This window comes from Cuculus canorus, chromosome 1, assembly GCF_017976375.1.
Source record: "Cuculus canorus isolate bCucCan1 chromosome 1, bCucCan1.pri, whole genome shotgun sequence".
Taxonomy (NCBI): domain Eukaryota; kingdom Metazoa; phylum Chordata; class Aves; order Cuculiformes; family Cuculidae; genus Cuculus; species Cuculus canorus.
Genome location: NC_071401.1, coordinates 94,705,754 through 94,732,014, shown reverse-complemented (window position 1 = coordinate 94,732,014; position 26,261 = coordinate 94,705,754). Strand labels below are relative to the sequence as shown.

The 26,261-nt window shown below is 38.6% G+C and overlaps 1 protein-coding gene across 5 annotated transcripts in view; it reads right to left on the bottom strand.

The window, feature by feature from the left end:
• The window catches only part of KCNJ6 (potassium inwardly rectifying channel subfamily J member 6), a 171,626-nt gene that overhangs the window by 90,672 nt on the left and 54,693 nt on the right, over window positions 1-26,261 (bottom strand). The window contains exon 2 of one of the 5 annotated variants that reach the window (XM_054052809.1): window positions 426-789. The exons of the other annotated variants lie outside the window; for them this stretch is intronic. The gene's annotated coding sequence lies outside the window, so the exon portion shown is untranslated. The remainder of the gene's footprint in view (window positions 1-425; window positions 790-26,261) is intronic. 5 annotated transcript variants of the gene reach the window in all.

Here is a 26,261-nt window from a genome sequence, read left to right as displayed (position 1 = left end):
GTCACATCATGCCTGTCAGAAATGTCCCTCTGCTCACTTGATGGTTCTACCACCAATAAAGAGGTGTAATTGATGGCTCCTATGTCTTTAATAAGATTTTGTTTTGTGTTATTTTTACAATGCATCACAATCTTCGTGGGTTATACAGGAATTTGGATATTAGTTTTGATTTTTTTCTGAAGACAGAAATATTACTGCAAGAGTTTTTTTCTCAGGTTGGCTTGAGTAGTTTTTCTGTCAATTTGACTTACCAGTTTCTCATCTCCAGTGACAACTGTTGAAATATATTTTTGGGTAACAATCAGAAGAACCACTTTTGTTAATAATAATTGGAATGTGTAATGAAAACACCTGCTTGCAGTGCAAGCAACACGCTTTGGTGTACCAGGGTTTCCTGTGGAGTTTTTTGTTATTTATGTGCTTACCTAGGACACATGTGACTCACTTCCTCTAACAGTCACGCAAAAGGAGCTGAAGATGTGATGTGAAGTTAGCTTGACATACTCCAGGTGGTCTTACTGGATGGAATTATTGCATGATCATGAGAGATGGTGTGGGGAGGAGAAATCTGTTGGTCTTAGAGGACTTCAGTTCCATGCTGGTAAAAAAGTCATCTCTGCTTTTATGAAGACTTCCACAGCCAACCCAGAGCACTGTCAGAAATGTGCACTGTGCACCTAATGCACCCACGTGGTCTATTTATCAATCAATCACATCTCTGGAGCAGCTTAGATCACATTGCAGCAGTCGTTTTCATGCTGCTCAGATGTACATGATCATGACTGATACCTGCAGAACATAAGAAAATTTGCTTGATATCCCATGACACAAACAACAGCTTAGCTTTTGATCACTTGGAGGAAAATGAGGAGGGAGAAGGGAGGGAGCAAGGAGAGAGCGTGAATAATTAAAGCCATTTGACTGATGCCTTCCTGTAGTTCCAAACTGCTAAGTCTGATATAGCTGTTTAATTTCAAAAGCAACTGAACTAAATTTCCTGTTTGTAGAGCAGAGCTTGGAACCAACAAGACAACAGCATGCAAGAGCAAAATGATTTTCTCCCAGGTCACCACTTAGCACTCTCAGTTAAACATTTTCTGTAGATTATGCTTTTAAATCATGTACAGCTTCAATTCACTAGTAATCCTGAAACAGAAGGAATGGAAGTCCTTCCATTGCACCAATATTTCTCTTGGAGGAAAAGAAGTGTTCCTTCTGCATGAAGCCAGAATCTGCATAAGAGAGCTGTGCCTGGGCAGCGACAGAGCACTTACCACTTTGAACTGATTTTGCATTCCTGCTAACGGTTCTGGGTCAGAATTTACTTCTTGTCCTGTAATGGGACTAGGGATGGCCAAGGAGAGAACAACAGTTTAAGAGATCTTCTGTGCCTTCCCCAAAGTCCAGGCCTTTGGGTTTAACTCCTGGTCTGTACTATTCCTTTCTGCTCTTCAGTGATCCCATTACTTGGAACAGAAATTATGATGGATTTCAATGGAAGTGTGACTGAGTGAAGGTAAAAAGGGGAAAAAAAAAAGCCTTTAGAACAGATGTCAGTCTTCCCTTGGCACCTCTCCGAGGCTGCAACATGCAGTTCAAAGGGAGAACCACCTGTCCAAAAGAGTTTCTTTGAGGTAGTCCAACAGCTGGTTGTTTTCAGAGACTGCAAATGTGAGTTCCTATAGCTCCCTCATGGACAGCTGAACAGTAACTTAAATGGCCAGAAGATTCTTTCACTGTGCTGATAAGCCAGATAAATTTGTCTGGTGTCACTCAATGGACAATCCTGTTCACCTTTTCAGTTGGCTTGTAAAATTTATTACATCATCCAGACTTTAGCTCTTGGGTTTGCTTGACCTCCCTAAAGGACTTGTGAGACTTTGAGAAAGCTGTGATGGTTTAGCACTGATATGACTAGTTTAGACTTAAGGTAGCTTCATCCTGAGAGCATGGCTGATTGCACAGGATCAGGGCCATGGTACTTCCTGAGGATGAAGTTTAGCTTTCCTTGAACAAGAATATCAGCCCCCAAACAACTGACTAGCTCAGAAGTTAGCACCTTTTTCTTTTGCCCAACCCTTTGTTTTGATTCATTGAACAAACCTTCTTTCAGACTTGGACACTGATGGAAATACTTTACTGCAACAAATATTCTGCTTACTTACCCAGCTATCACATGGATTTCAGGCTAAGCTCATGTGCACAGAAATCAGACAGCTAACCTTTCACTCATTAAATGTGCTTCTTGCATGGAAGTAGCAACTTTAGCATAAAGTGGCTGGGTCACAAACATGGAGGAGGAGACTGTTATGAAATCACAGAGTAACAGAAATATGATGATAACTGCAAAATACACTTATCTTCTTGTGTGTCAAGAGGGAAAGATAATTTAGGGAATTAATGTTGCCCCTCAGTTCTGTGTCTTCTCCCTTCATCATGAGAACTCTGCATCAATATATGTGACCTGAAGAGTGTTCACATTGCATTCTCCTCCCTGAAATAGTTATAGAGAAGTTCTGATGTACTTTCATATGAAAGAAGACAATCCTAATAACTGATGAAGTATTCACCCAGTAGACTGCAAAACTCTTAAAGGCCATTTTAAAGGGCTTGTAGAAAAAGACTAGTAGGAAAATGACATATCTGGATCTTCCTCAGATCATGGTGTTGGAGTTTTAGCAATTGTATACCTCTCTCCATATTATGTAGATGAGTTCTTACCACAAATCTTTCCTCATGAGTCTCTTCCTTTATGTGGTGGGGGATGTTGTGTGTTACTAATTGGAACAGAAATGTCTCTTCTCTCACTACGGTACAAAGACATTAGAAGTAAACAAAAGGATTTTAACAGAAGAATGTTTCAGATGTTTTCAAAGATTGTTCTCCTATTATATTTAGTATTCAGTACCACTATAAGTTGACAAATTGTGAAGATCCTGTGGGCCGAGTGAGTGACACTAAACAAGCTCTCTTTGCTTCATCACTACATTTTTTTCTCCTAGACGTATTCTCCAAGAGTCAGGATCTCCCTCACAGGCTTCCCTTTCACTCTTCTTATTAGTCTACAGCCAGCTCAATCAATGGTAAATGCCAATGGATCTGTGTACTGCTTTTGACAGGGATAGAGTTAACTTTCTTCATAGCAGCTTGTATGGTGCTGTGTTGTATTTATAACCAAATCTGTGTTGATAACACAGAGAGTTTTTAGCTGCTGTTGAGCAGTGCTTGCATAGCATCAAAGTGTTTTCTGATTCTCACACAGCCCTACCAGTAACTAGGCTGTAGGTGCATGAGAAGCTGCGGGGGAAACAGCTGGGACAGGTGGCTCCAACTGACCAAATGGATATTCCATACTAAATGATGATGTGTCTAAACACATTTATCAAGAACTAAAGACCTAGATGGTGAATTTCTAAGCGAAGAGGGCAAGCATGTAAAAGTCATTTAGTTGAGCACGTAATTGCTATTATTCCACCAAAACAAACTGTATTTTGAAAATTTACTAAGGCTCTTAGAAGCAAATATCATATTTGGAGTTTTTTGAGGTAATTTGGTAAAAGAATTTAGTTGCCCTCAACAATATATTAGAGGCAACTACTTGATTTCTTTCTTTTACTATATTTCAATGTGCAGTTTCTTTTTCTGTCATGATAAATGAGTGACAGGACAACTACAGCATGCAGACATGGCTCTGAACGTCCTATCTAGGAAGGTGTAACCTATAGAGTGAGGATTTTTTTGTTTATCCACATTTTTTAATATTTGCTGGTTTTGAAGGCTAAGATGATTTTTTAAAAAATTTATTTTTACCGGTAAGGCAAAAGCAAACCAAGAGTTAATCTCTACAGTCTATGAGGACAGAAGCATAATCCCTTAACTCCAGTCTGCTTGAGTGGATGACCTGCTTGGGACATTGTCTGAAACATTGCTGGCTCTTTTACTACCGGTTTTCAAGAAGGAGGAATTTCTGTCAGATACTACAGGAAAGAAACGACCACTGTTTATTTCAGTAAATCCATGTTTTCCTCCACAAACAGTCATATGAAGCATATTAATTTGTAAGAATTATGCACGCTGACGTGAAGTTTATTGGCTTGGGTTTATGTTGTGAATAAGGAAACTTAAGAGTTGAAATGAATATATATAGCCCTAGGCTCCATCAGCTTGGATGCTGATCTCCCCATGGTTTTGTTTGTAGACAGTGGAGGGAGAGGATCTCCTCCAGAGGTCCCTAATGCAGAGTATCTAAAATGGGCATTTAAACTAACCTATGCAGAAGCCTTGGAAGAGAAGGTTTCTAACCCAGCACTGGAAGTTAAATGGTGCACTGGTTGTTCTGATGTTTCATAAAATGCCCCCTGGACTATGTCAGGTAAATGGAAACAGCTTGCAAACCTCAAGACCAGGAAAACATTAAATTGCTTAGTAAGAAAAATGGGTGGATTTTTCAACCAGTCAGTATCTGATGGTACTACAGTAAAGTTTCCTGTCTGCCCTTATTTTATAGAAGCAGGAAAATGGGAAGAATTGATACTTGTAAAGGAATGACGAGCCTAAGGACTATAGATTCAGTTCTCATTTGCTGATCTCTGTTTTATGTTGGGTAACAGTTAATAAATTCATGAAGCAATTCCTGATGACTGATTTCCAGTCTGAGCTCCAGTGTTTCCAGTGCAGTAGTTGATAAGAGAGTATGAGAAGCATTCAGACCAACCTATAGCAGTCAAGACCACAAGGAATGTAAGTGGAAGGAAAAAGGAATATATGCAAAACCATGCTTTAGCTCTAAAATGCAAACTAATAAAAGTGCCTACACAATCTAAATGACATTTAATGAAAAACTATGTATTTTGATGTGGTAAACTTGGAAAGGATTTCAGTGATAGTTATGAAAACAAGACACCAAAAAACCCTACAAATTGCTGATCTGCTTATGAGTATCACATGCCACTAAGATAGTTGAAGATAATCTACCTCCCAAAAGGAATAACTGTATTTTTGAAGGTGAACAAAGGCAGAAAGGAATCTAATGATTATATGATAGTTGTGGGTTTCTTTTTTCTTTTTTTTTTGTTTTTAACCAATAAATGAAAAGCTGGAAAGTGTCACAAAAATGGCACATAAGAACCCCTTCTCACAAAATGTGATCATTGCATTTTGTTTCTAAAGACTTCTTCTGAGTGGCTGAATCATTCTTAGTGCTTCAGTAATAATAATCAGACAAGACTTCCAGGGATCTGACGTCCTTTTATATTTGTTTTTGGGGAAATTTGAGAATGCTGGGCTCCTGGCTATTCTTTTGGAGAGAGCAAATTCCAGGTATTAGGCTTCTGTTTCTAGCTCTTTGCTAACCAGCTGGAGAGACATCATACATATCTGTCCATGTATACCCACACTTCTATCTATTTGTTTGTGTGCATATCTTTAAGGTCATTCCTAGTAAAAACAGGTACAATATGCTATTAATTCAACAGTTTGGAATACTAAACTAAATAAAATGGCATACATTAATATTACTACTATTGATAAGCAAGAGCATATACTGTATTTTATGTCCCTTCTGTTGGAATCAACAGGTTCTTTGGTATATTGGGTACTGTAGTTTAGAGTTCAGTTCTATTTGCATTTCATGGCCACCAATTCCATTGCTGTAGCTTCTCTGCCAAATATCATAAGGTGCTTCAGGTCAAAGTTTGATTTGAATCTCTTCATGTCTATGCCTTAGCTGGTGTGCTACTTCAAGAAGCTGATATCTTTGCTTGTATGAGCAACACATTTCACTCAGCTGCCAAGCGTGTAGTTCCATCTAGAAGAAAAAAAAAATCTCTGCGCTCCTTAGAAATATTTCTTGCTATGAGCTGGCAGTAACAGACAATAGGTGGGCTCTTAAAATGCTGTGTTGTTCTTCTTGCACTATAGAGTAGGCTTTTTGTGTGTGCACGCCTGAAGGAGAAAGGGAAAAATTCTGGATCCTCCAGACATATCCATCTTCTTGTCAGATTGACAGCCAGCTGACATGGAGCTGTGTCGTCTGCATTCTGAAACTTAATGCTATTTCTGAGTTGCACTCTCTGCAAAAGAATTCACACCACACTAAAAAATCCCCCCTGTACCTAAGCAGTCTTTGGGAATTCAATGAAAGAATCACTCCAGGGCATTTCTGACTGAAGGCAGTAAGAGCAGCTACTATGTATTTGCTGCTTACTGATTAGTTAATGGCAGTTTGGCACATCCCTGAGGGCCTTTTCTAGCACAAATAGAGAATTCTGCATCTGGCCCAAGGGGATCTGCCAGGCCTGTAAGTTGCCTTGGACTCTCTCACCCTGTCAAGAAACTGCTTAACGTATTTCATGCTGGAAGACTGTGATTCCTCTTTGTCTCTACCCTTCTGCTTGAGAGCTGCCCCCGTTGCAAATATGCATAGTAATCTACCTGCCTGGAATATTTGTTTGAACTGAGCATGCACACAAACAAGGTAATGGTGTGCATGTATTAATCATGAAAAATAAAACTAAGCTTCTGAACTTTGTGTGTACTGGAGTTTTCCATTCCCAGCTTAGAGGTCAAATGCACACCAGGCTGCCAGGTTGATCACACCCAGACTCCAAACAATATGTGAACTGTGGTGAACCAGACTTTTAAAAAGAAAAGTAGTTTTGCTTGCCAGCCTGCATAAATGTATTTGCCACTGGATAATGCATGCATAGAAGGTACCATTTTCATAGACATAATTCAATTCTACCGGCTCCCTATTCCTACTTCATCTTTCCAAATAAGATGAAGCATAGCTGTTGACGAACATAAAACCTAGCAGCACCTTTCTTACTAGTGAGCTGAATAACAGCATTAGGCTCAAGTGATTAATACTGTATTGGTTTCCTGTGCAGAGTGTGTATACGAGACTAGATTTCCTCTCAGGCTAACTAGCATATTTACATTATTTGGGGAGCTAGCAATGAGCATTTGAGGTGGCCTGAGGTATTTCTGTTAACAACCTTAGTTACATTTATATCATGATGTGTCCCAGAAGAACACTGTACTTGTGCCCAAGGCACAGAACCCTCGAAATCTGTTCCCCGCATTTCCATAGGCATGCTTAGGGATCTCTAGCAAGTCTTATCAGCTGATACTTTTTTTTTTTTTTCTGGCACATGTTCATTAAAACTGGGTTGTTTAGATTTTTTTTGCCCCCTTCAAACACACACATTTCTGCTGCAATGCACCACAGCTCAGCTCAGACTTTTTGAAAATATAAGCCTATGTTTGTACCTCAGGGGGCAACAATACCTCACCCTGCAATTCTATGGAGAGGTGAAACTAATGTTTTTGAGGACCTCAAATAATATGACAGTGCCTTTAAATAACAACAAAAAAAATTCTCATTGCTGAGCTTTCTTAGTAAATTGGCTATTTTATTTTTGCCCCCAAACAACTAAAAATGTATTACTAAACCTAAGCAAATACAAATACTAACTACTATGAAGAGCTCGACTCAGACCCAGAGTCAAAGCTAGAAATAATTCTGTCCTTAATCCACTCTGTAGTGCCCTGTGGTAACTTTAGTTGTCATGCCAGAAGTCTAATAGACTGCTCACATCCTCCTTGGGTAGCAGAACAAACTGGCCCAGGCACGTTTTCACTGTGACATGCATTGAGCTACTCATTGCGCTCCTAGCTGGAATTTAAAAGAACATTTACAAATATTATTATTATTACCCGATGATTGCAAGATGTTTCCTTGCTGTGCAAATGATAAGTGGAAATGCAAGTTCAGGTTGTTTATGGAACACACAAACTGATTGTTTTACCCTTGCACAACCAAATAAATCTTGAGGTGTTATCAGAAGCTTCAAACTGTTGGGTCTTTCTAGTGTTCTGTTTTTGTATTTATGACTTTTTTTTGGGCTTTAATCACTGAATTCCTTGACTTGGGGAACTTTCACATGTAGCAATACCTAGAAACTATGCACACAATGCATTGATATAGAATTGGACTTATTTTCAGATACTTGGAAAGCATTTGGTTAATGAAGTTCTCTTTAAATATATATACATACTCTCTCTCAAAATGTAGATATATAATACATCATGTGTGTAGTAAAGTTCTTTAAACACAGTTAGTGTTATCCCTTTTTTACACCTGTGGAAATGGAGATATAGGGAGACACTGGGAGGCATAGCCAATGACACTACTGAAAAGCGTAGAACAAAACAGGTATCAAGTTCAGACTACCTGTGAGATCTTGCATTTTTTTTCAGCATTCATAACACAGATGGAAATAATATGTATGCCCTGGGGTTGTTGCAGGGCTGAATTGATTGACTTCTCCAAAGTCAGACAACAGCTAGTGTATAAAATGTTGCTATTCCTGGTCAATAGCTGGGAGAGCTTTAAACAGTTGCTGCTGTTCATAGGCATAGTGCCCATCATTTCATTTTATGCTACCAATTGCTGACATTGTTTATGATCAGCTGGAGGATCAGTTGATTGAAGAAGTAGGTTACATGCCTTTGGTTCATTCTTGAAGCAGATACGAATTTCTCCCAGGTTAGATGACTGTCTTTGTACTGCAGTTCTGCTTATGATTACCACTTGATAGGAATGAAATAGTTTCCCCTGGATCTGTAAATTCAGTGAAAACAAGCAGAAAATCTGGAATGTCTGCAGGAAGTGAGTTAATAATCAATAAAGAGTATAAGAAATAAAGCTCCAGTACTTCACTGTTACATACTATCTTGCTCTGAGTTGCATAAATAGTTCTAGCTTCTCTGATCCTGTGCCTCAGGACAGGGACTGTATTTTCAATTTCTGTAGAGTATACAGAACACCATGCTCCTTAACAGTCAGCTTTACAAACAAGCTATATTGCTGCTTGTGATTCTGTCAAAGCTATGAGTGTGTGAATTTCTGAGAATGGTGGGTTTACTTAAGACACTGCACTTAAAAATATACATATGTTCATTGAGCCACATTTGAGACGACTTTTGTAAGATTTCTGGTGCAGCTACGAAGATATCTCTAGTCTTGGTCTAGAACAGTGTTAAGTCAGGCAGATGGTCCTAGTAGAGAATTTAGAAGAGGTGCTTGGGGCCCCAGTGGGTCAATGAAGAAAGCAAAATACCTTCACAGGAGGATCCACAAAACCCCACAGGCTGATCTGCCTTTATTGCCACTGAAAGGGAAAGGAGCTGACACTGCTTAGCCCGGACTAGCCACTTGAGTAATTATTCAGTTTCTTAATTGATGACAAGGTACGACTGAGCCTGAAACGACGTGGATACTGCTGATTATTTGCCTTAAAATGCCACACTATGAATTGCAGTGATTGGAGAGCTGCCTGCTTGGCAGCTCAGGGCTCTGGACAGAGGCCCTGAGGATGACATCCAAACAATGCCTGAGAGCATTCTTAGTTTTCTTAAGACAAGCCTTTACCACCGTCTGCCAGATCTGTCACTTTATCAGGCAGATTTTGTGCCTGGTGTGAACTTCCAGTCTGTTGCTTTTTTACTGCCAGCTAAGTCTAAACTAGCTGGTTTAAAATGTTTGCACAAGTTATAGTCACAATGGGGACTGCATTGCAGATCTACCCTAATGCTCCAGTTCAACAACGAAGTGCAATGTTCTACCCACACAATTTAAGCTTGTTGCATGATTAGAATCTTAGAGTCTGCCCTGGAATACTGGAAACAGTAAATGCCTATACTCGCTAATTAGCTAATAATTGTATTGATATTTTCTTGGCTAATTTCTGATAAACGGAACTGTGATATTATGTGACCTTCGTTTCTCCAGAAAGGAAACTCTTGCGTCCAGGAGGACTAAATTTCAGATGAAAGTAATGTAATTATATGAATAATTATGAATAGAGAAAGGGTAAATAAGGGTACAGGTAAAGAGGGGTAAAGGTGAATAGATAGCCTTAAGAAGACGGTGTGTTCCTTCACATAGGCAACATCTGTCTCGATTCCCTTCACCCACTTCTATGAAAACTGATGTTTTATTTTATTTCTAAAGGTAGAGTCAGGTTTCAAATATTATTGATAGAATCATAGAATAGCCCATGTCGGAAAGGACTTTCAACGATCATCTGGTCCAGTCTTTTGTGGAAAAGGGAGCCAAAGAAGATTATCTATCACCCTTCAGATGCAATTCCATCTGGAAAATCTACAGCAATGGGAACTCTACCATCATCCTGGGGAAGTTGTTCCAGTGAATGATTCTTCTTACTGTAAAGAATTTCTTTCTTATGTCAAAATGATGTTGAGATTTTAAATTGTGCTTCTGTTTTCAACAATCCAATGCAAAAAGACACTCAAAAATCTAATGGAGCAGGAGTGTAGACATTTGTCAGTTTGACTATAAGGGTTGTTAGTTCTAAACCTTTGCATTAGATTGCTTTATTACGAATATAGAAATTAGTTTAAACTAGGCAACTACTGACACAGTATAAAGCAACAACAAAACAATGACTAACGAAATATCCTCAAGTGTCTCACAAACAGGTGAATTTATGCTATGGCCTTTTCCCAAGGGTATATTAGAGCTTAGACATGAATACCAAAATCCAGCCTGCTGTTGGCTATTTTACCCTAGGAGGAAATATGTATGCATTTTCAAAGCAAAACATCAGGGTATCCAGAGCCATTACAACTGTAATGTGAAATGTTGTGGTACTCAGTTCATGCGTGTTGTTTGCCTGTACAAACATCACAATATTTTTAAATGTCCTTTATTCTTGTTTATATAATGGATTGTTAGAAGTATTCCCTTTTCTCTCTTCTTGGTGCTTCCTGCTCACTGTGTGTAGAGTGTGCATGTAGTGTTCTTCCATAAGACTTGCCTTAAACTTTCTTGATTTATAGGCTAGATTGAAGTGGTCTCTGGACAAGGTCAATAGGTAGCCTGCATGCATCAACCTCTGTTGAACCCAGGAAGCATAACTGCTCCAAATAGTTCTCAGCAATACAGATGACACAGTGTTGGAGGCACACTGTTTTTTCCTTGCAAGGAAAGTTCTGTTTTTCTACACATAGACATATGACATGTAGCTTTACTGAAGGATACTGGGAGCCATTCAAATGAGAATGTTCTCTGGTTTATTTTAGTATTTATACATAGTTTTCTGTCTGTTAATTAATTTATAGATTATAGTCCTGATTTGGAATACAAAGTATCACAGATTCTGACATGTTATTGTACTGACTTTAGTATCATGACTGCCACTGCTGGCACCAGAAACCTGCTCATGTCTTCACAGCAGTGAGTTTCAAAACCAAGCTTCCTATGGGAAGAGTGGGACCAAAGAGGCTTTTGATAGACCTGCAGCTCTTTAATTACAGACCTTGTAAGAGGTACTGATGAACCTTTGATTTAAGAAGCACCTTTTATCTGCTACGTAACTTGAGCTAAAGTAGATACTTCTTAGTCATTTTTTCTTCCTGGGATTTATTTTCAGGCAGGTTTTTTGTGAAGAACTCTGGGTTTTGTTTACTAGTGACATCAATAGTGCTGTCGTCAGAGTCTTCTGTTTACTTTAGAAAACTCGATATCCCTGTGATGGGGAATAGAATATTCTCCCAGCCCTTTCACTTTCAAACTTGTCTGTGGTATGGTAGGGAGTTCTCAGCAAGTGAATCAAGGACAAGACACAGGAGAGTGGTGGTTCCCTTTGGAGGCTGAGGCATTCATGCTAAGTTTTGAGTGGTGGCAGTAAATTTGACCACCTCCTGTGGGGAAAGCACTGGGAGAGGAAAAAGGTGATGTTTGTATGTTCCCATTTGAGGGCAAAACGCATCATAAGCCAACTGTAATTTCTGCACTTGTCCTTAGAAAAATAGCGTGGGCATGTAATAAAACTCTGTGGGCTTCCTTGGTGCAGAAGCCAGTGAGGGAATATAGACAGATGGAAAGCTATCAGAGGACTTGTTTTTCCTTAGGAGTCTCAGTTGTTAGAGCATTGGTGCCATACTTCCCAGCTACCCTGTAATATGAGTAATGCTACCCTGGAACCAGAATGAGGCAGGGAGGCGTAATGGGAAGGAAGGCATTTGTTCACCTTGTTTTGTCTCCATAAAGTATCATGATGGGCTTTTTAGGCTGAGCAAAGAATATGTGCACATATCTTCCTATGAATGCACACTAAGACATGATAGATCTCTTTGGTAGTTCTCACATTTACAGCTGTTGGCTCTGAGAACCACAGACTGCCTGCCACCATGCTGTTTACATTCTGCTTGGTTGCACTACTGGGAAATAATGACAGCCTGCGTATGCTGAAATGAATCTTGTAGGGGAGCTTGCAAGTGGACCTGCATAGATGCAAAGCTGGAATAAATCTTTAGCATGTGTTTGAAAGAACCAGGACCTGCAGGACCAAGAGGGATATGGGAGCATGAGGATGAGATGTACTTGCAAACTCGTCAGGAGAAACTTACAAGGCATCTTTCTCAGCTGCTCCTGTTTTTTTCCGTTGCATTTGCATAAGCACTAAATCAGGACTGAAGTTTAAAGTCTTTTACACAGCAGTGATTTGATGTACGGCCTATACACTTTGCTGAAATGTGCATGAAATGTATTTCAGCTAACACATTATTAATTTTGGTAATGCCACATATCTAGTAACCTCAGATAAATGGGGTAATGAATGTGGATATTTAGAAACTTTGTCTTATATGTGTGTGTGTGTACCTGCCTGTGTTCACACCTATATGTGTGTTGCATGATTGTGACTGTAGTTTTTTGTAAGCACGGCTTAAGAGTCAGTCTTCATGTACATTGGAGATAAAAAGATTTGTATTAATTTTTCCTTTTAACTGTTCAGTTCCTGTTTAGTGGTCTTTTGCTCTTAATGCATTAAGGGAACAGAAATTATTGCTTTCACTACCTATTTATAGGAAAAGACTTTAAAATGATATTTAAGAGTGATTTTTTTATACAGAATTTTGTTTATATTATAAAGCTGTAATAAATAATTCTACACCATACAGAGTAGCAATTCCTACTTGTTCTGTTTATACAGTCTTCATAATATTTATCACTTTAAAAAACTTGAATAATAACATTCCTGTACTGCCTTCCATCAAAACTACTTAGAATATATCTGAAAATGGCAGTTCATTAAGGTGTTGCCAATGTAACCTTCAATCATTTTCTGAACTGTATTGCTTATATAATAAAGCCAGTAGCAAATTACAATCTTTGGAGACATACGTTTCTGCACTTGGGATTCATTTAGTGAGGTGAACACAAAATAATGTGAAGTAATGATCATAGGAACAAAGAACAAGGGGTTACCCTGTCAGTCTTCTATGCTATTACAGACAAAATGACTGCTGTAGTAAAGTAATACTATATTATCTTTGTCACTTTATTCTCAAGACAGTGCTTAAAAACGTAATCCATTTAAATAACTTCAATTTTGAGGGGGGAAAGTACAAAAAATAAAGATTTTGCTTTATATGAATTGATAATATGGAAGAACTAATTGATTCCTTTTTATTTTAAAATAGCATGTGTGTTTGGAGAGACTCCAGATCTATTGGCATTGCTAAACAGACTTTCTTTAGATTGAAGTCCGGCTTCAAAACAGATAGTCTTCGTAGTTCATTGTGTGGCCATATTTCAAGATCACTTCAAAATGAAATTCTTATAGCTCTCTTCATAATATATAGGGAAGTCTGCTCCATTAATTCAAGTCTTAGATAAAAACATGCTAAGGTTGGAGCTTTAGATGGAAACACTTTTCAAAGTCATAGTCTTTGAATAGTTGTGGATTTTACACTGAATGCTGTGGCAATTAAAGCACCGAGGCCTTATTTCTAAGGGCAAGCGCTTTCTAAGCCCTTTCTAAGGGCACCCTTTGGAGAACCCATGTGGAGGGCAGATCCTCAACTTTTCTTGAAACTGGTTTAGCTGATTAGAGGAAATTTATGTCTGTTTCTCCCAATGAAATAGTAAACTAGTTTATTACATTAGTTTTTTTGAAAGTGAGTACAAAATGCTCAATAAATCATATCCCTTTTTTGACTATCTCAGGTATTGTGCTAGTGCTGATTGTCACACGTGGTTGTAATGTGTTGCTCACCTTGGTGTAAGGACTGGGTGATGCATTAGCTGTCTTGTAGGCAGTATGAGAAGAAAAACTGGAAGTGCTTTTCTATTGTATCGGTGAGAACATATTCCCAGTGATTCTCTCAGAATACTTTTCATATGATGTGCAAAGGCAAGTACACTGCCAGCTCAACTTCCTTTGATGTTAAATCTCCAACAGGCATTATAACAACAACCACTTGCCACAAAGACTAATCTCAGCTTATGAAGACTAGTTTCTGTATTCTTACAGGAGTAATGGGCAGAAGTAGCCCAGAATTTTACCAAAAAAAATGATAGAGGAGAACCTGGGTGTTCGCTAAATATAACTGTAATGTAGTGAACAACTGCCACCACAGAAGGTGCAGAGGGCTCCAACAGCCATCCCCACTCCTAAAGCAGGTGCAGATATCTGTCATGCTGAAGTAGCTTTATGCTCTCTATAGCTTCTTTCTTCCTTTCCTTTCCTTTCCTTTCCTTTCCTTTCCTTTCCTTTCCTTTCCTTTCCTTTCCTTTCCTTTCCTTTCCTTTCCTTTCCTTTCCTTTCCTTTCCTTTCCTTTCCTTTCCTTTCCTTTCCTTTCCTTTCCTTTCCTTTCCTTTCCTTTCCTTTCCTTTCCTTTCCTTTCCTTTCCTTTCCTTTCCTTTCCTTTCCTTTCCTTTCCTTTCCCTTCCCTTCCTTTCCCTTCCCTTCCTTTCCCTTCCCTCCCTTCCTTCCTTCCTTCCTTCCTTCCTTCCTTCCTTCCTTCCTTCCTTCCTTCCTTCCTTCCTTCCTTCCTTCCTTCCTCCCTTCCTCCTGCAACTTTTTTGCAAGGACATTTATGTTGACGGGAGGCTATTCTGGCCTGACGCTGATCTCCCTAGCATTGTCTCAGTAAGTAACTTCTGATTGCCATTTTCTTCCTATGGTTTATGCCATACAAAAAGGCAGCATTCCTCCAAATCCATCAGTGGTTTATAGCACTGGGTACATTGCTTCAACACCTCACTGCTTTAAAAACAGAGGGTGAACAGTCTGATGAGAAACAGATACAGAGGGGATGTCTGGTCATTACTACTAAGCTTTCTTCTGCCAGAAACTATTGGGTCAAGAAGGAAGTGCATCCTTTAGGGGTCCAGCATTAGAAGCTTTTTATCAGTAAGGGTTCTTCATTAATGAAAGCTAGACCTTGTCTTTCGTGGGATGGGGCAGAGCTGGTGGCAGAATCAGATCAGGTCCAGCAGCATCTCTGCCCATCAAACCCACTGGTGCTGCATTTCAGAGCAAACTGTGCCTCTTTCCTCTTGAGTATCCTGATTGCACAGCACAACTTCTGGTGCAGGGGTAACACCACACCTACTGCTATTCCAGTACGCTTTAGTTCTCTAGTGCTTGGTTCAAGCAGGATGAGATCTCCTTTATGCCACTTAAGCAGCTATTTCCGTGCCATGAGATGGGGGGAGGGATTCTGCTGCACTAGTGTGGGATCTGTATTTCAATCTGCTGCTTATCGAACATACACATATATTTCATCTATATCCGATCATCGTATAGTGACAGGTAGCTTCTCCCTCCTTTTAAAAAGAAGAGCTCATATGCAAAAATAACTGTATTAAAAGACCTTTTTAAAGCCAGTATGTTAGCAAAATTAGGACACGACTACTTATAATACGGTCTCTAAATGTGTTTTGCTTTTTCTTTTAGAAATCTCCATCTGCAGGAGTGATGTTTAGTGTGTTAATCAGGGATATACAGTCAAAAAGGTGGCTGTTTTTACACCATATTTCTCTTTCACTCATAAAATTCAGGGGCATATAAATAGTGGCCTTGTAATTAGATGTCCGTTTAGTTCTTAGTTCTTAAATCTCATCTAGTTGTCCTATTTGAAAGATCACAGAAATAATGAATGTTGTGGTTGGCTGTCATTAGAAGCTTGGCTGTTAATTTCCTGGGTGCTCCCCTGAGACCTGGAGATTCTGGTTCTAATCTCAGTTACCAAGCCTTTGACCTGACCTTGATGAGGCTTAACACCTTTGCCAGAAGGACAACTGAGATGCAAATAGACTAGGGTTTGGGACATTGTTAGTTGTAGCCATTGTCTCTGGTTCCTCTAGTGGCCTTTGACAGGTAAGTCTGAGCTCCCATCTCTGTTTCTGTCCGCAAGCTGGAGACAAAAGTAACTTCCTCTATTGCCTACAAAATACTTGGATGCCATGTTGAAAGTCCTGCAGGACAACCCAGGAGGAAATATGTGAGCAAGTGGTGTGACCTGGGCATGCTACTACTGGTACTTCCAAGCTTAAGTGTGTTCTGAAATGACAGCTGCTTCAAACCTTTCACTGCAGACTGATAGGCACAGATTATGTATAGACAAAACTGCTTTTTTCCCTGCTGCTTTCATATGTGACTGTCATTTACAGATCAGCTGTACATAGTTTCTCTTTTACGTTACTGGCAGTGTAAGGTTTAAAGCCAAAACAAATTCTCACCCAAGAAGTCAGTCCGTCACCACCTCCTCCAAACTAAATAATCTAATCAAATATTGTGTAAGATACATATACATTTATACACACACAAATCTGTGCTTATATGTGTGTATATATATCCGTTTAAGATATTTTTAAAAACTGTGCACATGAAACAAATTCTATTTTAAATGAAAAAAGAATTCAGGTCTTTAACCCCTAGTACATCAAGCATTACCTCTAGTTACGGAGGAAGATATTAAAGCCTAAAATTACTGATCTGATTGTAGAAGTAGATAGTGAATGTGGGCAATAATCCGTTGTTTAAACAGCAAAATCCCCAAGGATTTTGAGTCCATGTGTTCAATGTGCGTGCATGGCATGTCTATCTAATAGATCAATATTTCATAGACCAAAAACAATTTACATGACAGACTGTAAATTATAATGACTCCAAAACCAGCCAGTATAAATGGATTTTAAGCAGTGTGAATCAATAATAGACGCTTCTCTAACAGTCTCCCTACTGCTGGTGGGACAAAAAAGCTAAAACACCATATCTGTTCTTCTGTTGCCACCTTGTGAATGCTTGATAATATGTATCCCATCCAGACCTTTGTTCGGGGCATTTTTTTTTTAAAGTTTTCCATTGAAAATCTTGGCAAGGTAATCTACAGCCCTGTGTGGAAACTCAAGGTCCTCACTGCACCTAGGCAAATCAGACCTCTTGTATATACAGGTGCACAGCTGGCATTTATTTAAGCACAATGTCCCATTAACTTCATAGCTAGGTGTCAGGAATGGGACAGTATGATTTTGTGGGATAAGTAGTTTTGTCCCCAGTGTTAAGTCTCAGCAATATAATGACAATTAGGTAGTTAATTCTTCTGAAATGTTAAGTGTTGATCTTTCAGAGACATACTGTGGCTAAGGATTTCCAAAAGGACACCTCAGACAACCCAAATTCTCTGTCTTATTCTGTCACACCTATAAAGAATTCACTTCAGCTGCTTCTCTGAAACTGCCCCTGCTCAGGTTGCTAATAGCATCTTTAATTTGTTTGTTCTAGCAAAAGAGTTCATCAATCCCTTCTGTGCTTCTGTAGCTCTGTAATGAATTTTCTGTACTCTTCTCTATTTGATTCTCTCAGGTCCCTTGCTTTCTCCTTGGATCTCTGCCATTTTTTTAGCTCCTTTAGTTTTCCTCTTTTTTACAGACTCTCATTTGTTCCTGTTGATTCTGCTATGCCTCCTGACCTAACATGCTGCATTTTTAAAAAAAAAAATTATTAGTAAAGAAAAACTCCCTCAGGAAAAAAAAAGCAAAACAATCCCATCAAAAAACCCAAAGGCAACCTCTTCCTCTCCCAGCAACCTCTGATTCAACAACTGTGTGGTTTATATACATCTGCTGGTGACAGGCTTGAAAGCTTAGCTCTTTCCCTGCTCTAATTTCTCACTTAGCCCTACTCCCATTAGCCTAATCCCTCTGTCCTAACAGTCTCTTTACTTCTGATCCCTAGTCATTGTCCCCCACTCCCCAGCATAGTGGTTTTCAACTGTGAGTTATGTGAGGACTTGTCTTTTAGCACCTGTACTTTCAAAGAGGAGTGGGTTTTATAAGATTGTACAAGTGAAAGTAGGATATTAGGATTTTCTCCTTTCTCTGTCACCCTGCAATCTTTTCACTATTCCTATTGAACTGTAATTAATTCTCTTATTTCTAGTTTAATTTTCTTAAGGTCTATCCCACAGCTGAACGCTAATATATCTAAGAAAGGATTTCTTACTCTTCCTTCCAAAAAACCTATCTTGTCTTCATTCCAAGTTCTAGTTACTGGTGTGAACAAAGCTCTGTTATTTCTGTCTCCATAACATTTCATTATTTCAGTATCATCTTAAACTCCCCTGGTTTTCCCTCACTTCTTCGCTACTTCATTAAGAGTTTTTATAATGATCCTGTATGTCTTTTCTATCTAATGACATCACTAAAACTGCTGTAATACATACTGTGTAAATATAAATAGGCAGACACAGTCTGCAAAGCTGCTGCTAAGATTTCCTCTTCCTCCCTTCCGCTCATATACACTCTCCACTCTTCACTGTTGCAATTGTATTCCCAGTTTTTTATGTATCTTTGCTTGCACCTTTTCTTTCTATTATTAAATTGAAGCTTCTTCTGCCTCTCAGAAAACACAAGAAATCAGATGCTTGTTATAGACCTGCTCTTCACTCCACTGTCTATTCATCCTTTAAAAGCACATTTTCCCAGGATGTTCCCACCATTCAGTTGTGGTCACTGAAGTACATATTACTCATTGCTGTCTTCTTTCTTGTAACTGTGAACTCTCTGATGCAAGAACTGTGTTAATGAATTGCTGCAGATTGTCTTTTGTACAAGTCAATGTATGTTTCTGATGCTGTAGAAATTAAAAACTGTAATGGGTAACTGGCATGAAAAGGAGGAAGAAACAGTCCATAGAGGGGCGGAAAGGGAATTAGCATTGAGGACAGTTAGGGCTACCTGGTCAATCTCATTGGAATAGTGTCTTTCTAACCCTCAGGGCAAATACCATAGATTGTTTGGTGCATTTCTGCGAATAAGAGGGATAGCAGTGGAAAAAAGGAAGAAATTAAAAAGTCTCTTTTTCCCTCTGCAGTAATCCATAGATGCTTGGCTGAGATGGGCTAATATTAAAATGAAAGCACACTGTCACACTCTTCCCACACCTCTGAGAAACAGACTGAACTATACATAAGAGACAGTACTCCCTAACATCTGACTGAAGAGCATTTGCTTTCACTATGCCAAGAGGAGGATGGAAATGGTATCAACACCTTGCTTTAAAAATGCTGTGAGTGAAGATTAAAAAAAAATGATCAGAAGAAGGCGGCTTATATTCAGAGCTCAAATTGTGATTTATACTGACAATTTCAGTAGTAAGCAATTCCATTGTTTTTTTTTTTTCTTTTTTCATTTTACAGATTTTTACTTCTTAGCTCTCCCTAAAGCTATAAACCACCTCAAGCACAGTAAATCAACAGCAGCAGTATCTCTTAGTCAATACTACTGTTCTCCTTTGCTGGACTCCTTGTCCCTAAGACCAAGATACTCTATGAATGTTTGATATAAGCATCTTTCCCCTCCCTCCCCTTCTTCCTTCCCTCTTTTCCTCTCCCTTTTTCTCCTCCCCCCTTTTCCTCCCCCTTTCTCTCCTTCCCTCTTTCAGCAGCCCCCCTCACTCCTCATCAACATACATTCTATTGTGACTCCTTAGCACTTATAAATGTCAGTCCTTCCCCCAGCTCCCCCCACCAGATTCTGCTGTTTCAGTTCTCCAACATCTCTTGCTATATATAGCCAATTTGTCTAACTGAGTAGAAAAAAACAAAAATTCTTTACTTTCTGTAGGGAATACCAGCAAAGCAGCAAATATTGCCATGGCAACAGGCTGCTCAATCCATCAGACTCCCACAGTATCTAATACATAATCTGTAAGGTGGAGACTAGTGTTGAAAAATGAACATGATGAATTATCATTTCAGGATTTAATAGCCCTTCCCCATGACCTTAATTATCTCACATTATTTTGGATAATTATTCAATTTTTTGAGAGAAACTTCTATTTTATTTTGCTTTACTGAGGAAGCTAATGTGTGATCTGCCTTCATTAAAATGCAACTTTTGACTTTTTCCCCACAAACATGCCACAAAATGGGAGTTTCTATAGTAACACACAATGTAGACTTAATTTGAAATTATAATCTCTTGATAAAGATGAGATTCCCCCAGCCCCCTCTAAGTGTATGTTCTTTTTTTAAAAAAAAATTGGTTTTGCCAATATACAGTGGTATACCTCTCTTTTGTTTCAAAGGAAGTTTGATAACAGTTTCTTAAAATTCAAAGAATTCAAAATTCATTATCTAACAGCAATGCTGAACTTGAAAATATGCATTCTCAGCACTCATTTTCCTTATAAATTATAAATTTTGTATAATTTGGTTACTTATTGCCCCCCCTCTTATTCTTAAATTATTAAATTCTTTTGCTACAACAGTTTATTTAATGCCATAGAAAAAGGATAACTGCATTTAAACCAACAGTACTTGCAAGGGTTGCTGTAAAGGCCTTTATTGAGTTTAATGGTAAGACTTGGCTTTTCACCCTAGCTTTCTAAGACATGTACTATTACAGAGTCTGTTTATTGCTCATTCATTGTGACAACTTAAAAAAAATATAAATCATGGACCAATTGCAACAGCATTTAAGAAGCATTTCTAGGCCTTCTCCTGCTGAGTGAGGAAATGTAGATCTGCAAGATCTGTTGTCAAGGATTTGGAAGTGGAGGTGGGAGGGATGGAGAAGAGAGGAGTTGGGGCATCCAAAAAGGCATCATGCAGGAGTGAAACATTTTGTGAAGAACTGGACTGTCCTAGCAAGTCTGAGGGAGTCAAGGAGCCACTCCAAAACACTGAGGTGTTTGGGGGTGGAACTGACACCTATTGGAAATGGCTCAAGTGTAAATGCTTTGACACACTAACTCTCATAAAATCATTTCCAAGGAATGATGTTTAAATCCCACTGTTAATCCATTCCACCAACAACGTTGCTCCAGGATTTCAAATCAGGCTTCTCGTGGTGAGGAGGTTTACAATTTGGACTTATTCATTCGAGTTGTGAAAGTGTCCATAGAGATCACTTCTCCTTCTGGCTTTGTATCTCAGAGGGAGGGACTCTCAGTAATGGATCCCTGTCTTTCTTCACAGGCATTTGCACAAGTTCTGCAGATGTTTCGAACAGTCAACAACAGAGTTGTGCCAACAGCTCGGCTCAAGCTTTCCTACCAGTCAACCTATTCGCAAATATTTTTCTGTGTGCTTATTTCAAAACTATCCCAAAAGAGAAGAAAGGGTAAACTGTACTGATTTGAAGAAAAGTACTTTAAACATAGACCGTTTCACACTGCTTTGAAATGTCATAATTTTAAATTTGCCTTTACAGATGAAAACCATATTTTTTTTCAACAGGCTTTGGGAGTTCTATAAATGTCAGTCGAGTGAGCGGTGAAAACCAGAGCAGAATCTTTTCAAGTAGGGGCACAGAATGAACGGAGACACCACTGGGCTTTAGAAATCTATCACATGCTCAAGACATGGCAACACAATGTTATTTGAGACCTTGACACTGGCAATCTTTCGATTATGTGGACTGTTCTACCTTACAGGGGGTCAGTGGTGTCATAACTTAATGCAGGGGTTCACCCGTTCAGTTACTGACATGAAGAAATAATTTAAATGCATTCATGAGTCTCCTTCCTTCCTTTTAATGTTAACATCACGGGCACTTTATAAATTAGGGAGGCAGAAAAACAGTAGGAGTTTTTCTGTTCATCTTAATTGGTTTTGTATCATGCTTTTCATTAATTCATTTTTAAACATTACAGCCCAGCACATACGATTGAACAGATACTAAAAATATGCAACATTCACCAAAATATAGTACAACAGCATGAGTTACTTGTACCTTAAATAGTAATACTCCCCTAAATAATAATGTTATTACCGAAAAGACACTCAACCACATGCAAGAACAATATGCCATAGGAAACAAACTGACTTAGCAGGAGGTGTGTAGATCTTTTCTGCCTTATTTAAAAAAAAAAAGTGAAAAAAAGATAAGAAAGTGTGCATCAATCCTATGTTTCAGTAGGTTTCAGAGGAAAATATTCTTTGCTTATCATTAAAATAAATATTCAGACAATATTAGAAAACACAGCAGAACAAGATATTTAAACTGCCTCCTTAATCTGTCAAGTGAAAGTATAGGTTTTCTAAACTCAATAAAAATGTGCCACTTCTAAGGACAAGTAGTCATGTTATTTGTTGTCCTTTTGATTTGCAGGTAGGTTAGCAAACGCTTCATGACACGTGACAGGACTCCATTGTGAAAGTTCCTAGGAGCAACAGAGAAAAACTGCGATGTAGAGATAGCAGGCTCAGCTTGACAATGACAAATATGTCAGACGATGACAATTATTCTGTGAATTTAATGCTCGTGAATGAACGAAAATGGTAATTTAAAGTGTCATGATTTGGAAGCATAATCATCTCTCTATCAGTCATTCACAATAAGTTGTAGCAGAACAGAGGCTGATATTGTTACATATATAAAGTGTGAGCTGCGTGAGCACATTTAGATACAGATTTGGCATCAAATGGGAGCATCAGATCTGGCCTCCTAGATAAAACATGCCCCATCCCTGGAGGTATTCAAGGCCCAACTGGATGGGGCCTTGAGCAGCCTGATCTAGTGGAAGGTGTCCCTGCCCATGGCAGGGGGGATGGGACTAGGTGATCTTTAAGGCCCCTTCCAACCCAAGCTATTCTATGATTCTATGATTCTATGATTTTATGATTCTAATGTCTCAGGACCAAACCGGAATAGTTTTATAGCCATGCTTAGAACTCTTACTATTGCTCAGGTGGACACAGGTGGCCCATACTGACAATGGCCTTAGAAGTATAGGAAGACAGGGAAAGTTATAACTGCTGAGTGATAATTAATGTGGGGCTGATGGTGGTGATGGTAAAAGGTGGTGTTAATACATGATGAAAACGGAGCTAGAAAGCAATCTGTAAAGCAGACTGACATGAAATTCTTCTTGGAATCACCCATAAAAGATCTTTTTGCCTAGTCTTCACTAGTAGTGGATCACTTCTTTCTAACCTTCCTCCTAGTAGATCATCTCCTTCTATCTCCTAGCATTTTAATGTCTGAGTTACTAAACTGCATGTTTGTAGCCCATCAGCCCATCTCTACCAGGATTTTTTTAAACTCTTTATCTACTCTGTAGTACTTTGTGACAAAGTGTTTCATAGCCTTCATGCTTTATGAAAAGTATTTCCTCAGATGGGACGGTATTAAGGTTTTCTGATATCTGTCTTTAGCCATCTTCCCTTTCCCCAAGCTGGTGCTATCAGGAAGGGAAAGGAGAAACGCATCTATCTAGGGTACTAGTCCATCATTTGGGCTGTCACTCAATGATGGTCAGCTATAGCAGCTTGCTTTTTACGAAGAACAGAAAGTATGAAGTTTGGGTTCTAACTCAAATAGCCAGTAGAAGATTTCCAGATGAAAAGAGATATGCCAGTGCAGGAGCTATGCTTCTCAAAACAACTTTGTTGCTGCTACTTCTGTGTTAAGTGAAAGAAACACTACATTTCTTAAGCATTCCTTTTTAATTGCCAATTAAGTGAGTAAGAGCTGCATGCCTGCTTTTGCTACTAACAGTATTCTTTTTCTTTTGTGCAAGCCCTTCTGTTTTCCATTATTTTGCTTATAGGTATGCAGATCAAGAAATGTGCTTATGAAGTGACAAAGTGGAAGGGGTTTAGCAAAGAACAACCAGGACTGGAGTCTTTGAATGCTATAGTGGGCTATAGAAGCTAACTCTGGAGTTTAAATATGAGTTGATTAGAGAGTGGTTCTGCAGGCTGGCATGTATTTGAAAAAGAAAGGAGATGGTAATTATTTACAGGAGGGATCATAATAGGAAGAAGGAACAATCTCAATGGCAGAATTTCATGCAGCACACAGTGCTAACAGTGGGGATCAGCAGGTGCACACAACTGTGTCCTTTTCCTTTAGAGAGATATATCTATACAACATGGGGAAAGTGGAGCACAACAGTCCCATTGCACAATCACTGCTATCCCCACATCTATAAACAGTGCTGCACTGACTCAAAAGAGGGCAGAGCTTACTGGTCTTGTCCTCCTTGTTGGTTTGTCTTTTAACAGCTGTTTTACTGTTGGAAATGACTTTCACTGGAATCTTTTTCATTTTCTCCTCCATATAGTTCAAGATATTTTATGGTAAAAGGAATAGCAGTAAATGAAATTGGAAGAGCTTGAGCTATAAGTGCAGGCAGTGGTTCAGAAATAATACACTTTGAATTAATATGTTCTGTATATAACAAAGCTTTTGACTTGTAGGCATTATTTTGCCTATAATATGGTTAATATAGTCCATATTATCCCCTGTCAAATGCTTGAACAGTAATGGAGGCAGGTGAAAAATACTGGGAGAACATAGCCTTGCTTTAGGGATTAATTTAATACCCGATTATAAGGGTTTTAAAAGACATCTGTCAAACATACCATTATAAGACCTTTCTTGCATTGTTTATATCGAATAATGCAACTGAGCCCCTTTCCCAATGAAGCGGGGTGTTTCTCTTTCACATCAAATAGTTTTTCATTAACTGTTGACCAGCATTCTTTGCTATTCATTATGGTATGCTTATTTCCTATAACTAAAATCCATTGTGATCTCTTATCTGCTTGAAAGCTCAATAAGCCTGATCCAGGTCAGAGAGTTTTCTACAGCTTTGAGAAACATTGATCTTGTTTTTCACCATTTAATTCAACTCATCTGCTCTCTGTCAAGACAGTCGATCAGACATTTTTCATGATTTCTTTATCCTAAGTGGACATGAACTTCCTCTCTTTATATGTGGGCTTTTCTTTCAGGACTCTACACTGCTCATTTCTCCAGCTGAAGCCCACTGGTGATTAGAATTTTGGAAGATTTAAGTGCATGTTAAATAAATATAGAAAAAGCTCTGCATTAGAAGACCATTAGAAGCCCTACCACTAATCAGAAGATGTTATTGAAAAATGACTGTGGATTTGGTTCTGTAGAATGCAGTGCTGTGGGAAGCTGTGAAGATGTTTTATCTAATGGTTCCATGTCTAGATTACTTAGATTTAGTATAGATGATGAGTGTTTGCTCTATGAAACATGTGACTGAAAACTCGGGTTCGCTGTGCCATGGCCCATGGCAGTGCAAAGGAAAGACACTGAGAATTCTTAACTAGTTTCAGACTGAATGTAGCCTCTGTTTTCGAAATGGGTGATCCTGAGCTAATAAAAGTAGGGGAAGTATTGAAACACACCTCTACCATAGAAAATGACAAGCTCAATAGAATGTATGTTAAAGGTGTTAAGTGACAGGAAATTCTGTTTCAATAAGAAGCAGTACAATGTAACCTACATGTAATCACTGTTCCTAGGTAGGAAACCAGAAATTCTTACTTCATTCACAATTCAGCTCTTGGTATCGCATCCCTGATATTTTGAGTTTAATTTTCACAAAGATTTCGGCTGATCAAAGTAATTTTAGCAGTGCTATCAAAATTTAATCTAAGCATCTAGAATCGTATGACTATATGAGAATCTTGGTTTTCATTTGGGAAAAAAACCATTTCTGTCCCTCACACTTGCAGACAGAAATTAATGACAAGACCCTTAAAAACTCAAGATAATGCGATGCAAATACTCTTCACATTATTATAAACTTGAGGATTGGAAATACTCTCAATCAGCTTCCTGATTAAGACAAGTTTCTTTTGTTTCTTATTGTTTACAGTTGTTCTAAGCCCCTGCCAGTGGCATCAGTGAAATAACAGAACTTCTTGTTTTCCTGGATAATTAACTCCTCTTTTAAAATTTTATTCTCTGCTCAAAACCTCACCTTTACCATCAAGAAAAGACTGTATTTTCATTTAATGATAATAGCATTGTTCTTTCTATTATTTTCATCAGATGTATCAGCTACATTCTGCTGAAATAATAACAACAACAACATTATTACTATTACTAATAAAAAAATAATACATATTCTGGTTACTTGTAATTCAAATGTGATCAAAGATTTAAGGAGTTAAT